This window comes from Diaphorina citri, unplaced genomic scaffold, assembly GCF_000475195.1.
Source record: "Diaphorina citri unplaced genomic scaffold, Diaci psyllid genome assembly version 1.1 scaffold40, whole genome shotgun sequence".
In the NCBI taxonomy this organism is placed as follows: domain Eukaryota; kingdom Metazoa; phylum Arthropoda; class Insecta; order Hemiptera; family Psyllidae; genus Diaphorina; species Diaphorina citri.
In genome coordinates, this window is record NW_007377477.1 from 48,960 (window position 1) to 63,424 (window position 14,465).

The window sequence follows — 14,465 nt, forward strand, 5'->3', positions numbered from 1 at the left end:
CAGGGAAGATTCCCTTAACCCTTTGCTAGCAAAGGTTGAGTGCGAAGGGCAAAATTTTGTAGCTAAAACCAAATGTCAGCCCAAAAGCAATCACCCTAGGGCTGATTGAGAGGCCAGCCCCTCTGAGCACGGGAAAAGACGAGAAGGAGGAGGGGGAGGAGTAGGAGGAGGAGGAGGAGGAAAAAGAAGAAGAAGAAGAAGAAGAAGAAGAAGAAGAAGAAAAAGAATAAGAAGAAGACTGACTACCTACCTATTAGCTTTACCTTACTTCAGGACTACTAATAGGCAGATTAAGCACTAAGCAGTCAGTAAATTCATAGGAGCACTTAAAAAGCACGGGTGAAACTAAATTTATTCTTATTTCAGCCTCATCACTACACACAAGGTCATCGAGTCTACACCTAGCTTGTCTGTCTGTAGGTACAATTTTAGTAAGGGATATGAAAAGAGATAAATAGGTACTTAGGTAGGTACTAGGTACAGCCCATTATTTTGATGGTACTAGTGTTATGATTTACTTTGTAGACAGTATACCTACTTGGTAAGTTGGTAACTTGTTTAGTTGAATTGAATTCGGGGGATTTCCCTTTTTCTGAGTATCTCACCGGAAAAATACATAAAATATTTATCATGTACCTACATTTATATTCTTTTGTGTATCTCTACCTAGCTATGATTTATGATAAAGTACCTACCTACCAATTTCGTCTTCAGACTAACTTGGCTAAGATTTCCCTTACAAGCACCTACTCTTGCTTGCAAGAGGTTTAACGTCCCCTGTGCCAGCCTAGTTAGCTTAGTTGGTAGTGCGTCTGCCTCGTAAGCGCTAGGCCGCTTAGGTAGGTACTAGGTACAGCCCATTATTTTGATGGTACTAGTGTTATGATTTACTTTGTAGACAGTATACCTACTTGGTAAGTTGGTTTAATGTTAATATTATTTCTTAACTTCTGACAAGACCTCGGTAGGTCCGTGTTATAATTTTTTTACTTGAACTTTTTTTACTCGTTATTTACCTAATATTTAATTTCGCAAAACAATTAAAGTATTTCTTTTATTGTTAAATCAGATATTAGTAATTTAGTGTTTTACGTGCGTTAGTTTTTACAGTAATAAAGCAAATATTTTGTTAGTGTTGAGCAAGTAATGAGGAAATAATTGATTTTTAATTTGTGATGATTTTTTTCGACTTTTTTTTACGTTCCCTAATTCTCCATCCCGGTATTATTATTCTTTTTTAGACATTTGTTTATTTAATTGAAGAAGTTTATTATTCCTAATCTTTGTATTGTTATTTTTTGTTCGTGTTTTGTTTGTTCCTATAAAAAAATCAAAGAATTGACTTTTCTACTAACTTCAATTTTTTACCCTTCTTGACGGGGGTATTTCGAGCCAATTTTGTGTTCATTGCCAGATTTAGCTTTCCTTTTGAAGAACACCCATTGTCAACGTTAGCGACTCACAAATCTGACAATCTTCTTGGAAAATAAATGGGTAAGTGGAATGAATTTAATTATTTCTTTCTTCCATTGCCCAAAGTAATCACCCCTAATTCGACTTTTTTTTACGTCCCCTAATTCTCCATCCCGGTATTATTATTCTTTTTTAGACATTTAATTATTTAAATAAAGGAGTTTATTATTGGTTACCATTGTATTATTTTTGTTCGTGTTTTGTTTGTTCCTATAAAAACATCAAGAAATTGACTTTTCTACCAACTGCAATTTTTTACCCTTCTTGACGGGGGTATTTCGAGCAATTTTGTATTCATTGCCAGATTTAGCCTTCCTTTTGAAGAACACCCATTGTCAACGTTAGCGACTCACAAAATCTGACAATCTTCTTGGAAAATAAATGGGTAAGTGGAATGAATTTAATTATTTCTTTCTTCCATTGCCCAAAGTAATCACCCCTATGGCTGATTGAGAGGCTGACAAAAAACGCCGACCCCGTCTGGTACACGGTAAAAGGCGACGAAGAAGAAGAAGAAGAAGAAGAAGAAGAAGAAGAAGAAGAAGAAGAACATCAATTTGAATTTGGAATACTTGAAAAAGTTTGTCCGGACGTCACATAGGTATCAAAACTTAAAAATATTTTCGAGTTCATTTCTGCTGAATAGGAGGCTTACCCCTGCTGCCTGTTGTGACATCAAATATGGAAAATACGCAGACCCCGTCTGTACACGGTAAAAGGCGACGAAAAAGAAGAAGAAAAAGAAAAACATCAATTTGAATTTGCAATACTTGAAAAAGTTCTAATTGTCGTGACGTCACATATCAAAACTTAAAAATATTTTCGAGTTCATTTCTGCTGAATAGGAGGCTTACCCCTGCTGCCTGTTGTGACATCAAATATGGAAAATTCCAAGTAATGGACGTTACCTATATATCGAGAGTTTACGGGCATTTGTCGGTATTTTTCAAATCGGTTTACCTTACCCCGAGATAATACAGGAGGTTGTACAAAAACCATATATTGCCAGCCTAGTTAGCTTAGTTGGTAGTGCGTCTGCCTTGTAAGCGTTAGGCCGTGGGTTCGATTCCCGCCCGGGGCGGATTTTATCCTGATGGGATAATGTTCGTTCTCGGAACGGCTGGCTTTCTCCTATCCTGTCTTCCTTCTCTCTCCGATTTCGGGACGATAAGACCCTAGAGTTACAGTTCCCTCTGTCAAACCTCTTAAAAAAAAAAAAAAAAAAAAAAAATAGAGAAGTGGTCAATGTAATCAAATTAAAATGTTCCATATTGGTGGAGATGACAAACTTCCAGAGGAGACGTGGATTTTCGTACAAGCTTTACCCATCTTTTGGGGCTGTTTGCCTGTACGGTCTACACTTTAGCCTCAGAGTGGACTTTTTATGTATGTAGTGGAGACCACAAACAGGAGAGAAGAATAATTCCGTAGATCCTCTTCAAATTGATGTTTTCTAGCTCTTCAACGTAAAAACCTCAACGAAATAAGCTCATGCTTCATGATTCATGATACCTTTTAAGTAGGTAGGTACCTATTCAATTATTCTCAGAGACCAAGTTCGCCTCTTTTTTATCAACCATACAGTGTATGGCCCATACACCGGGGTAAAAGGACTCTTTAGTCTTATTCACTGTATAAATAAACACGATTGTTCTTATACCCCCCCTTATTTCTTGTTTACACTTGATTTTATCAGTCGAACTTATCATTTTATCAAGCGGCGGACTCATACTAGGTGACTATGAAAGTATGTAAAGTAGGTAATGAATGAAATATTAGGCCGGCCACTCCCGCTCAGACCTTCTCACGAACGCGGTCTCACAGATCTAAGGGTCCGTGTGTGACGGAAAAAAGCTCGAGACCCAGGTCCGTCAGACCGTCTGAAAGATCTAGGTCTCGAGTTATACCTACACCGAGAGAGAAAAAAGGTGACAGAGAGTGCCACAAGTTTAGGGTGGAAGAACTCTATTATTGGGTTACTTCCCCTGATTTAGGCTGTTGGGATGCTATATTATAGTGTCGAGCTTCCCGATATAGAGTTCAATATTAGAGTGCGGGAACCCAGTCATCTAATCGGCTACCGGCACCCTAGTTTTTTTCTCAGTGTATGTAGGTATATGTAATATTGTAAGTACTTACTTACCTACTTACCTAATACCTCTATTTGTAGAGGTATTATAATACTAAATGCAATCACGAGAAATGAGAATTTTCGTTCACTTTTCCTCCTCCAAAAATACTTAGTCCACTGGATTTCCCCCTTAATTACTAATTGCCTGCGTGGGTACCTGGTATCTACCATTAAATGTAAACTCACCTAACGAAACAATTAACGGAGCCATTGTTTTCAAAACTGACTCACCTAAAGTGGAAAATAACTTCTTTCTGACTTTGCAATTTAGAAACCCATGTTTTTTTACAAATGGATTTCTAAATGGTGATGAGTTCCCATTTTTTTTTTTTTTTTTTTTTTTTTTTTTTTTTTTTGGAGCTATTAGTATAGGGAGTCTATAGTTTTCATATGTTACAGTCTCTTTTTTTTTATGTTTGGTAGAAGAAACTGTAACAATAACTACAGACAGAGGTCTTTCCCGAAAACGATGAGAGAAAAAAGACAGAATAGAATAAAGACAGCCGTTCCGTTCCGAGAACGAACCTTATCGGTTTAGGATAAAATTCGCCCCGGAGTATCCTTCGTGGTCGAGTGGGTATCACACTAGCCTTGCACTCCGGAGGTCCCGGGTTGGCCGGGTTCGATTCTCGGCATGGTCGAAGTTTTTCAACTCTGTGCTTGGAGTTTGGGGTGCACTCAGCCTCGTGAGGACAGTATAACATTACCAGTGTAAAATGATGATGAAAATCAATTATAGTAAAGGAGGCTGTGATACCCACAAAAGTTGTGGAAAAGCTCTCTGCTTTACCACAAAGATTCATGATTTGATTTTGATTGAGGGAGTGGATATTTTGTGAAGAGTGAGTGAGTGAGTTGTACATAACTCAAAAGAACTACTCTTTTCTGTGGACTCCTCAGGCAAGTTAGATCTTTTTTTTTTATAGAGAGTTCAGTAACACTTGCGTTTTTTTATAGAGAGTTCAGTAACAGTAACTTATCGTTGCGAAATCGAAGAGAGAAGAGTTTTGAAAAAGGAATTTGTAACAATGGAGATTTTATCGTCCCGGAATCGGGAGAAAAAAGACAAGATAGAAGAAAACCAGCCGATCCGAGAACGAACCTCATATGTTCAGGAGTAGATTCGCCGCGGGCAGGAATCGAAACCGCGATCTATAATAGCATTTGCAAGGCAGACGCGCTACCCTCCAAGCTAACACGACTGGCTATAAAGGCAGGGTGTCTAACCAGACTGGAAAACCGGGAAAAGTCAGGGAATTTCATGGAGACCGATGGAATAGTCAGGGAATTTCACAAAAAAGTGGCACTCTTGGCTTTCGTATCATCTTGTGTCTGTATAAGTTGCAGCCTCATGGTAGGTACCTACTCAAAGTACCTATAATACCTATGTACATATGTATGTAGGTACGAGTAGGTACTTGGGGCCGAATGCACAGTCGTACCATTAGTATTAAAGCAGAAGAAAATAAGCAAATTAGGAAAATGGATACCTTAAGGAAATAGGAAATCTTAAGGAAAAAGGGAACCTAAATCATTTAGGAACGACTGTTCATTCGGCCCATAGTCATAGTACCTTGGTACCCACTCATTTTGCGTTAGGTAATAGTACCAGTCAGGTTTCCGGTGTGAATTTTCACATCATTAAGGACGGTTCTCGACAGAAGAGGAGGAGAGGGGAAAGAGGAAGGATCCCATTTTTAATTTCCAACATTAGTTTTATGTTTTACGATTTTCCTCCAACGAATTCGTGTATTTACTTATAATTTAGTGGAATAGTGGCCACACTGACTACCTACCGTATGGCTGGGGGACTTTAAACAGGGAAGATTCCCTTAACCCTTTGCTAGCAAAGGTTGAGTGCGAAGGGCAAAATTTTGTAGCTAAAACCAAATGTCAGCCCAAAAGCAATCACCCTAGGGCTGATTGAGAGGCCAGTCCCTCTGAGCACGGGAAAAGACGAGAAGGAGGAGGGGGAGGAGTAGGAGGAGGAGGAGGAGGAAAAAGAAGAAGAAGAAGAAGACTGACTACCTACCTATTAGCTTTACCTTACTACAGGACTACTAATAGGCAGATTAGGCACTAAGCAGTCAGTAAATTCATAGAGCACTTAAAAAGCACTGGTGAAACTAAATTTATTATTATTATTTTCAGCCTCATCACTATTTACCTACACACAAGGTCATCGAGTCTACACCTAGCTTGTCTGTCTGTAGGTACAATTTTAGTAAGGGATATGAAAAGAGATAAATAGGTAGGTACTAGGTACAGCCCATTATTTTGATGGTACTAGTGTTATGATTTACTTTGTAGACAGTATACCTACTTGGTAAGTTGGTAACTTGTTTAGTTGAATTGGATTCGGGGGATTTCCCTTTTTCTGAGTATCTGACCGGAAAAATACATAAAATATTTATCATGTACATTTATATTCTTTTGTGTATCTCTACCTAGCTATGATTTATGATGAAGTACCTACCTACCAATTTCGCCTTCAGACTAACTTGGCTAAAATTTCCCTTACAAGCAGCTACTCTTGCTTGCAAGAGGTTTAACGTCCCCTGTGCCAGCCTAGTTAGCTTAGTTGGTAGTGCGTCTGCCTCGTAAGCGCTAGGCCGCGGGTTCGATTCCCGCCCGGGGCGGATTTTATCCTGATGGGATAATGTTCGTTCTCGGAACGGCTGGCTTTCTCCTATCCTGTCTTCCTTCTCTCTCCGATTTCGGGACGATAAGACCCTAGAGTTACAGTTCCCTCTGTCAAACCTCTTAAAAAAAAAAAAAAAAAAAAAAAAAAAAAAAAAAAAAAAAAAAAACAAAAAAACAAAACTCTTTTTCTTTACTAAATTTTTCGCTGTCACAGTCCAACCAAATTTTGTTTCGCAAATTTTCTTTGGCAGTTAGTTGCTCTCTAACTTTTTACGGTACTTTTTACTCCAATTATTTTTTTACTTAAATTACTTTCCGCTTATTTTTTTCCAAACTAAAATTTTTCTTTCATTTAATTTTTCGTTGGTAGTTTCGAGCAGCTGTGCATCAACTACGCCAACGAACACCTGCAGTACTACTTCAACCAGCACGTGTTTCAATACGAACAGGAAGAATACAACAAGGAGGGTATTCGTTGGCGCCATATTGAATTCTCGGACAATACGCTGTGTCTGCAGCTGGTCGAGGGGAAACCCAATGGTCTCCTGTGTGTTCTGGATGATCAAGCCAAGTAAGTTTTGAATAGAATAGAATAGAATAGAATAAGGAGGGAATTCGTTGGCGCCATATTGAATTCTCGGACAATACGCTGTGTCTGCAGCTGGTCGAGGGGAAACCCAATGGTCTCCTGTGTGTTCTGGATGATCAAGCCAAGTAAGTTTTGAATAGAATAGAATAGAATAGAATAAGGAGGGAATTCGTTGGCGCCATATTGAATTCTCGGACAATACGCTGTGTCTGCAGCTGGTCGAGGGGAAACCCAATGGTCTCCTGTGTGTTCTGGATGATCAAGCCAAGTAAGTTTTGAATAGAATAGAATAGAATAGAATAAGGAGGGAATTCGTTGGCGCCATATTGAATTCTCGGACAATACGCTGTGTCTGCAGCTGGTCGAGGGGAAACCCAATGGTCTCCTGTGTGTTCTGGATGATCAAGCCAAGTAAGTTTTGAATAGAATAGAATAGAATAGAATAAGGAGGGAATTCGTTGGCGCCATATTGAATTCTCGGACAATACGCTGTGTCTGCAGCTGGTCGAGGGGAAACCCAATGGTCTCCTGTGTGTTCTGGATGATCAAGCCAAGTAAGTTTTGAATAGAATAGAATAGAATAGAATAAGGAGGGAATTCGTTGGCGCCATATTGAATTCTCGGACAATACGCTGTGTCTGCAGCTGGTCGAGGGGAAACCCAATGGTCTCCTGTGTGTTCTGGATGATCAAGCCAAGTAAGTTTTGAATAGAATAGAGGTCGAAATTCAACCAAAGAATCAAACTGTCTCTCTTGACCCATCAGTGACAAGAAAGGGTTAATCTATGATGCTTGTAGTGACGAAGATCACTAGGGCTTCCCCCCTTTCCTCTCCATTCCCCTCCTCTCCTCTATCATGATTCGGCGGTAAAGGATTGACATATTTAATTTATTAGATTGAGCTTCCTCTTACAGGGTCGCTCCACGATGGACCTATAATACCTACTTTTTTCCAAGAGGTTTGACAGAGGGAACTGTAACTGCCAAGGTCTTATCGTCCCGAAATCGAAGAGAGAAGGAATACAGGATAGGAGAAAGCCAGCCGTACCGAGAATGAACATTATCCCTTCAGGATAAGAAAATCCCATAGGATAGAAGAGATAAAATGCAACTTAAATTCATAGAAAATGATTCGTATAGTGTGATGTTGTCGCTCCTATGATGGACGTCCAATTTCTGATTAAGTCGACATTAACCCTTTCGTAATCTCGATGACACAGCCTGTAATGGGAGCCATTATTTTGCCTCCTTTAGGCTTGAAACAAAATGAAGAGCAGAGAGAAAAGAGCGTAGAGCTTCTTGCTCTCAGGTAGTTATCTTTGGAGGGTAGCGTGTCTACTTTGTAAGCACTGGGTTCGATTACCGCCCAGGGCGGGTTTATCCTATCCTGTATTCCTTCTCTCTTTGAATTCGGGACGATAAGACCTTAGAAGTAACAAAAACAAAATGAAGAGCAGAGAGAAAAGAGCATAGAGCTTTTTGCTCTCAGGTAGGTAGTTATCTTTGGAAGGTAGCGCGTCTACTTTGTAAGCGCTGGGTTCGATTACCGCCCAGGGCGGGTTTATCCTATCCTGTATTCCTTCTCTCTTTGAATTCGGGACGATAAGACCTTAGAAGTAACAGTTCCCTCTATCAAACATCTTTAAAAAAATTAAAGTTTTAATTTGAAAGCTGAAAGAGGACGAGAGGCTGTGCTTCCCTTCCTCTTCAGTCGAAATTCAACCAAAGAATCAAACTGTCTCTCCTGACCCATCAGTGACAAGAAAGGGTTAATCTATGATGTTTGTAGTGACGAAGATCACTAGGGCTTCCCCCCTTCCTCTCCATTCCCCTCCTCTCCTCTATCATGATTCGGCGGTAAAGGATTGACATATTTAATTTATTAGATTGAGCTTCCTCTTACAGGGTCGCTCCACGACGGACCTATAATACCTACTTTTTTCCAAGAGGTGTGATAGAGGGAACTGTAACTGCCAAGGTCTTATCTTCCCGAGGTCGAAGAGAGAAGGAAGACAGGAGGAGAAAGCCAACCGTACCGAGAATGAACATTATCCCTTCAGGATAAGAAAATCCCATAGGATAGACGAGATAAAATGCAACTTAAATTCATAGAAAATGTGGTAAGTGGAACTGACAAACATCCTTACGTCTCTGAAAAATGAATCTATGTTGATGAAAAATATACTTAAAACTGATGAAAAATATACTTAAAAAAAAAATATCTATGTTGATGCACATTATTTTCCTCTCTGTGCCCTAAGTTGTTCACAAGACAAAGAAATTTGGTATGCATGTAGGTACCTATGTATATTATTTTATGAGATAAGAAAATAGCATAATCTCAAAGCAGTCTAGAATCTATTCTTCTATGAGTATGAGGTCTATATACTTATCTACATTTTACATTATACGAGTATGTCTAGTCCAGTGGTTCTCAAACTTTTTTGCATGGTGCCCCCTTTGGGCATATTCTCATTTTTTCACGCCCCCCCCCCACCTTGCCCAACCCTATAGAAAATGTAGTAAGTGGAACTGATAAACACGTCTCTGAAAAATATCTATGTTGATGAAAAATATACTTAAAACTGATGAAAAATATACTTTAAAAAAAAAAATCTATGTTGATGCACATTATTTTCCTCTCTGTGCCTTAAGTTGTTCACAAGACAAAGAAATTTAGTATGTATGTAGGTAGGTACCTATGTATATTATTTTATGAGATAAGAAAATAGCATAATCTCAAAGCAGTCTAGAATCTATTCTGTTCTACGAGGTCTATATACTTATCTACATTATACGAGTATGTCTAGTGTCTGGTCGAATTGTTTTTAGGGGAAACTACCGATGATGGATTGAAAAAAAATGAGGATAGACGCCCCTAAACCTAAAGTGGTTAGTGGTTCACAAATGTCAGAAAAACTACCAAACCTCAGCCACAGGGTAGCATTCCAGAGTTCCACGTTCGATTCCCAAACTTGTTATTTTCCATGAGTCAGCTCCCATGGCGTAGTGGTCACTGCACTCGCCTTGCACGCGGGAGACCCGGGTTCGATTCCCGGCGGGGTCAAGAAATTGGCAGTTAAAGTTCCCTCTATTAAACGGATTAAACCTCTAAAAAGAAGAAGAAGGAAGGAGGTGAAGAAGAAGAAAAAGAATGGGAAGAAGAAGAGGAAAAAGAAGGAGAAGAAGAAGAAGAAGAAGAAGAAAAATTCTTCTCTTATGCCATTGACGCAAGTCTTTGACGCACGTAAAGTTCAAGTGCGGACATGCTTACCTCGTGGGCGCATGATTCTTTATTAATAGATATACCTAAGGTATCTATTTATACTATCTATCATGCTACCAAAGCTCTAGCTTTAGACTTTATGGAAACGGATTAAACCTCTGAAAAAAGAAGAAAGAAGGAGGTGAAAAAGAAGAAGAAGAAAAATTCTTCTCTTATGCCATTGACGCAAGTCTTTGACGCACGTAAAGTTGAAGTGCGGACATACTTACCTCGTGGGAGCATGATTCTTTATTAATAGATATACCTAAGGTATCTATTTATACTATCTATCATGCTACCAAAGCTCTAGCTTTAGACTTTATGGAAATAGATCTTCATCTGACAGCTGCTGCAATCTCTGACAGTTACCACTCCTGTGAAATTGCGTTTGTGATGAATTGTGATTAACAAAAGATACACGCGATCTCTTATGGTCAGCAAATTGCCTCCTATAGATAGGTAAGTATGTATAACTAACGCATTATTGACGCATTTTTTTCTTCTTCATTCAACGCAACTGTGAGAATCGATTAACGACCATAACCCTATATGTACCTATGAAGTGTGATTTCGTCATCTTCTTCTTCCTCCTTATAAGTTATAACTATTGTTGTTATGACTGGTGGACAATATGTGATAAATTTTCTTTATGCAAATTTTACACTTCTTCATTCAACGCAACTGTGAGAATCGATTAACGACCATAACCTATACCTATGAAGTGTGATTTCGTCGTCTTCTTCTTCCTCCTTATAAGTTATAACTATTGTTGTTATGACTGGTGGACAATATGTGATAAATTTTCTTTATGCAAATTTTACACGGTCATTATTCCCTTCTTCTTCTCCTCTCTAGAATTTATGTTAGGTTTACCACCCCTGTTCATCAATGCCTACCTCTCCCTCCTCCTCTTCTTCTTCTTCTTCTTCGTCTTCCTCCTCTTCATCTCCTCCTCCTTCTTGTTTGTCTTCTTTTGGCAAGTCTGACTACACATGGCTAGAGTAGTGTGTCATATCATCACGATTATCATCTGTATCAGTGATTCTGCATCTATTGGTTCATGGGGCCATTACAGTCACACGCCTGCATAGCTAATATAGTTATCCTTGTGTCATCTGAGGCAAGTCATTATTCTCTTCTTCTTCTTCTTCTCCTCTCTAGAATTTATGTTAGGTTTACCACCCCTGTTCATCAATGCCTACCTCTCCCTCTCCCTCCTCCTCCTCCTTTTCTTCTTCTTCGTCTTCCCCCTCTTCATCTCCTCCTCCTTCTTGTTTGTCTTCTTTTGGCAAGTCTGACTACACATGGCTAGAATAGTGTGTCATATCATCATGATTATCATCTGTCTCAGTGATTCTGCATCTATTGGTTCATGGGGCCATTACAGTCACACGCCTGCATAGCTAATATAGTTATCCTTGTGTCATCTGAGGCAAACACATCTTCATTTGGCTGAAAAGCAAAAGAGGAGACCGTCTAACACCCGAGGTCTTATCGTTCCAAAATCGAAGGCAGAGGGAGGACAGGATAGGGAAAATGCAGCCGTTCCGAGAACGAATCTTTGGGATAATGTTCGGACGGAAATCCAACCCGCGATCTAGAGCTTAATGCTTTTTCTTGTTTTTGATTAATAATAATTTTTTTAATAACCGTGAACTGTCACATCAACTAATGTCGGGACCAAAGACCAACCCTTCTCCTAAGCAGTTAAAAGCCGGTTTTAGGTCGATCCCTTTTACCAATCCTTCCATTTTCGGTGCTTAAAAAAAAGGAATTTAAATTGTGTTCAGCATTGTTAAATGCTTCCCGAGGTCTTATCGTCCCAAAATCGAAGGCAGAGGGAGGACAGGATAGGGAAAACGCAGCCGTTCCGAGAACGAATCTTTGGGATAATGTTCGGACGGAAATCCAACCCGCGATCTAGAGCCTAATGCTTTTTCTTGTTTTTGATTAATAATAATTTTATTAATAACCGTGAACTGTCACATCAACTAATGTCGGGACCAAAGACCTACCCTTCTTCTAACCAGTTAAAAGCCGGTTTTAGGTCGATCCCTTTTACCAATCCTTCCATTTTCGGTGCTTAAAAAAAGGAATTTAAATTGTGTTCAGCATTGTTAAATGCTTGTCATTACAAATAGTTCCCCAGTTAAAACACCTAGAATCCTAAATTCTAGTGACTTGACTTGGACTCGAACCACCAACCTTCAGATCCGAAGAACGCGTTAACCACTACACCACTGAGGTCGGTTTTTAGGTGCTATAGGTCGTACAATCTCTCCCCTCTTTACCTCTCCTTCCGTTTTAGGTGCTGCAGCTAGGTCGTATAATCTCACCAACTCTTTACCTCTCCTTCCATTTCAGGTGTAATAATTTCTCCCCCTGTTTATCCCTCCTTCCGTTTTAGGTGCTCAGTTCGTATCTTTCTCCCTTCTTTACTCTCCGCGCCTGATTTTAAGTCAGATCAGAATAATAATCGAATAGCAAAGGATAGAAGACTTGCACGTAGCGACCAATAGAAACTGCAAGTTCTCTTGTCCCTGCAGCCCTATGTGATGTCATCATGTCAAAATATCAAAGACACCATAGTTACCTTACCAAACGGCACTACAGCCCGGGGTGGGCCTTGGTCTCCTCCACAATGAGCCTCCACATCATCCTATCTTTTGCCTTGGAGCACCAGCCGGTTACTTTCATGGTTTGGAGATCATTACAGACATTGTCCAGCCATCTCATCTTCGGTCTCCCTCTTCTTCTTGGGTTGTAAACTTTTGCGTTCAGCACTTATAAACATAGGCGGTTCTTGCCTAAATTTTTGGGGGGGCTTGATTTTGAAGGTATTTAGCTTTATGTAAAAAAAATCTGGTGTGAACATCACATTGCAAGTTCAAGGCCAGCCAGGATGAATCCTAGCCAATCAGGCTCGAACTTAGGACTAGGGCTTCTGCAAGTTCAAGGTCAGCCAGGATGAATCCTAGCCAATCAGGCTCGAACTTAGGACTAGGGCTTAGCAGGATAAAGATTGATTTACATTAGCCCGATAAGCTAGCGGCTGAAGCATGTTGTTTGATAGCGACTTAACATCTGTGTATAACTGTAATGTTCTTTGGTGACGGGGTTTCACCCTCCATTTGGCGACAAGCTACCCGCCTACTCAAATTAACCTCACTCAGCCTGGGAAAAGCAACGAGCACGCGATTCCCCCGATGGTCACCCATTCGGTCACTAACTACGAGCAACGTTGCTTAACATCAGTGAACTATGGGGAAGTGGTGTATTCAACGAGCTATCACCGCTGGCTTTAAAGCATGTTGAATGGACCAGATCCGACAGATCATTGCTATGAAGAATATGAACTTATATGAAGTTGAGAAATTAGTGGATGTGTTCTTTTTACCAATATTTTTCAAGAATTTCAAGTCCCTTTCTTTGGAGAAAATCGAATTTTTGGATTCACTCTAAAGATTTTGGGAGTGTCAAAAGTTAAAATTTATAAATGAAATTTCACTCTCTCTCTCTCTCTCCCCTCATTACCCAATTTTTCAGGTGAACAAACTATAGAGCTAGTTTGTCCACCAAATATACGAGCCTGGTTCTTCATTTCGCTATAAACAACAACGAAAATATTTCTGCCTGCTGTTGTTGTACCGTTTTCATCATTACGGAGGGCGTGGGTTCAATCCCAGCCGAGGTATGGAATTTTATCCTCAACAGAATTTGAGAATTCGACCACAATAATAGTAGTAGCCTACTGCTGGAGTAAAGGGACTTTTCAGTCCTAGTAAAGAGACTTTTCAGCAGTATAAATAAGCACTATTATTATTATTATCCTCTTTTTTTTTTACTTTCCATTTATTTTTCTTATTTCTTCTAACTTTTAAACGTGAAAACTGCACCTAATATAACCTATATAGGTTATCTATTAGGTATGTGCTATGAAGAAAATTAGGTTTTATGTGTGTTCTTTTCTTCCTTCTTAGTCTTGTTCTTTCTTTTCTTCTCTTTCTGTCTTGGTTATTCCTCCTGCTATTTCTCGTTCTATTTCGTCGTCGTCTTCTTCTTCTATTTCTGTTTCTGCTTCTTCTTTCCTTTTATTCTTTCTGTCTTGGCTATTCCTTCTGCTATTTCTCCTTCTACATCGTTTTTTCTTCCCCCTTCTTCTTAGTCTTGTTTTTGTTGTTCTATTTATTCTCTTTTTTCTGTCTTCTCTATTCCCTCTTATTTTTCTCCTTCGCATTCTTCTTTGTCATAGTCTTCTTCCTCTTTTTTTCAGTTCTATTCTTCTACAATATCTGCTTCTTATTTTCGTCTATCTTCTTCATTTCTTCTTCCCTTGTGGTGTTTTTTTCTCCTTCATTTTTCTG

At 39.4% G+C, this 14,465-nt stretch overlaps 1 protein-coding gene across 1 annotated transcript in view; it reads left to right on the plus strand.

The window, feature by feature from the left end:
* The first annotated feature begins 1,574 nt into the window (after nucleotides 1-1,574).
* Nucleotides 1,575-14,465, plus strand: part of LOC103513395 (synaptic vesicle glycoprotein 2C) — a 54,264-nt gene continuing 41,373 nt past the window's right edge. Inside the window, exon 1 of the mRNA XM_026826376.1 lies at nucleotides 1,575-1,858. The gene's annotated coding sequence lies outside the window, so the exon portion shown is untranslated. The remainder of the gene's footprint in view (nucleotides 1,859-14,465) is intronic.